The following is a 3008-nucleotide window of genomic DNA, read 5'->3' as shown; positions in this document are numbered from 1 at the left end:
ACTTAAACGATTTTCAAAAACAAATATTAAATAACCGAGACATTAAGAGATTCCCCATTCTCAACGCCCAGTTAACTTAAACGATTTTCAAAAAAACAAATATTAAGTAACCGAGACATTAAGAAATTCCCCATTCTTAACGCCCAGTTAACTTAACAATTTTCAAAACAAAATATTAAGTAACCGAGACATTAAGAAATTCCCCATTCTTAACGCCCAGTTAACTTAACAATTTTCAAAACAAAATATTAAGTAACCGAGACATTAAGAGATTCCCCATTCTTAACGCCCAATTAACTTAAACGATTTTCAAAAAACAAATATTAAGTAACCGAGACATTAAGAGATTCCCCATTCTTAACGCCCAGTTAACTTAACAATTTTCAAAACAAAATATTAAGTAACCGAGACATTAAGAGATTCCCCATTCTTAACGCCCAATTAACTTAAACAATTTTTCTTAAAACAAAATATTAAGTAACCGAGTATATATATATTAATTACTTTTAACAAATATCTCAAAATAACTAGATATTTGTTAAATTACCATTTCACCCATAACGTATTAAATTCTTCGTAAAAGATTCACCGCAGTTAATTTAATTTATTCATCGACGAGTAATTCTAATCGGCATCTATATATATATATCTATTAAATATAACTTAACAAATATCTCAAAATATCTAGATATTTGTTAAATTACCATTTCACCCGTAACGCATTAAATTCTCCGTAAAGGATTTACCGCACTTAATTTAAATTTATTTATCGAAGGGTAATTCTAAACGGTGTCAAAATAACTTTTTGATCCTATAAACTCCATAATATTATTAACTTTGGCTAAAAAGCCTCCGAGCCAAAATCCAAAACATATAAAATACATAAAGTGTACTTTAAAATTATGGGTCTTACATTACTCCCCCCCTAAAATTAGTTTCGTCCTCGAAACGATCTAAACTCCATAATATTATTAACTTTGGCTAAAAAGCCTCCGAGCCAAAATCCAAAACATATAAAATACATAAAGTGTACTTTAAAATTATGGGCCTTACATAGTCTAAAAATCTCAGCAATGAAGATCTCTATAAGGTTAGTCACATCATAAGTAGTCCTCAAGGGTATGAAATGGATATATTTGGTCAACCTATCCACAATCACCCAAATTGAGTCAAACTTGCGTTGAGTCTTAGGCAATGCTACCACGAAATCCAGAAATATACTATCCCTTTTCCATACTGGTATATCTAAGGATCTTAGCAGTCCCTCTGGTTTCTGATGCTCTACCTTGCACTCCTCCACCAGTATTCAGCATCCCCTAGCAACATATACGTGGCATAGCTGACCTTCACTCCAGCCTGGCAGTTAATCATATCAAAGATTTTCTCCACTTCTTGGATCCATTGATCCGCCTTCTCTGAACCCTCATCCCCCTTGAACTTAGGAGGATTGTAACGACGGAAGTCTTCCAACCCTCTTGATTCTGCAGCACGGATCTCTCTTCCCCTCTTTTCAAGATCCCGTTGAGTCTGGGCAGCGGTCTGTGCAGCGACAGAAGCAGCCATGTTGTTCATAGCCTCCGCCATTTGGTCATTCCTAGCGTTGGCTCTCGGAGCGTCATTCCTTCTGGGCGGCATGGTTTCCTATAAGAACCATCATCAAGTAGAGTTTTAACACTACTTCAAATAATTCTAAACTAACGTCCGACTAACAACACACAAATATATTGGACTTGACAACCCAAGTCACCTAAACCGACACATGATCAGATAACAACTCCTAACTTATAGGTCGACCTACAATCTATAACCAAGGTTCCACAGCTCCCAAAGAAAACTAAACCTATGCTCTGATACCACAATGTAACACCCCGTTTTTCAAAGCGAGGGTATATTTTTTTTTTCTAAAAGTAATTAAAACGAACAAAGAAATAAATCAGGAAATGCTTTTGGATAAATAATTGAGTCATTATAATTTGCTTAAGGTCTTTATACATTTTGGTGCTACCAGGGTGGATACTCAATTTACTTTTATGGGCATCATCCAAGATCAAATTCCACATCAAATTCAAATTCAAGAGCCTTGCCGACCTCGATCAACTTCCTTTTATCTTGAGTCAACGCATCTATAACTTGGAGAACTTTAATCTCATTCATCAATTCACTATCTATAATGATTATTCCACATTTCTGTTTCGGCAATGGGAATCCAAATTAAGATTCAAGTCACATAACTTCTCTAACAACTCCAACCCCTTCATTGTTACAAACGAGAGATGAACTCGCTTTCTGCTCAGGGCATCAGCCACCACGTTGGCCTTCCCTGGATGGTAATGCAATGTGATCTCCTAATCTTTAATGAACTCCATCAATCTCCTCTATTTAATGTTAAGTTATTTTTTATCAAACAAGTATTTTAAACTCTTATTGTAACATCCAAACATTTTATTTTGTTTTTATATTTTACCTTATCAGGAATTGAGATAATTATTCTAGAAATGGTTGGTGACAGTTATCATTGTATTGTGTTATTTTAATTTTTGGTAATAATAATAATAATAATAATAATAATAATAATAATAATAATAATAATAGTAATAATAGTAATAATAGTAATAATAATAATAATAATAATAATAATAATAGTAATAATAGTAATAATAGTAATAATAATAATAATAATAATAATAATAATAGTAATAATAGTAATAATAGTAATAATAATAATAATAATAATAATAATAATAGTAATAATAGTAATAATAGTAATAATAGTAATAATAGTAATAATAGTAATAATAGTAATAATAGTAATAATAGTAATAATAGTAATAATAGTAATAATAGTAATAATAGTAATAATAGTAATAATAGTAATAATAGTAATAATAGTAATAATAGTAATAATAGTAATAATAGTAATAATAGTAATAATAGTAATAATAGTAATAATAATAATAATAATAATAATAATAATAGTAATAATAGTAATAATAGTAATAATAGTAATA

Source organism: Cicer arietinum, chromosome 6 (genome assembly GCF_000331145.2).
Source record: "Cicer arietinum cultivar CDC Frontier isolate Library 1 chromosome 6, Cicar.CDCFrontier_v2.0, whole genome shotgun sequence".
Taxonomy (NCBI): Eukaryota; Viridiplantae; Streptophyta; class Magnoliopsida; order Fabales; family Fabaceae; genus Cicer; species Cicer arietinum.
Note: the sequence above shows the minus strand (reverse complement) of the source record.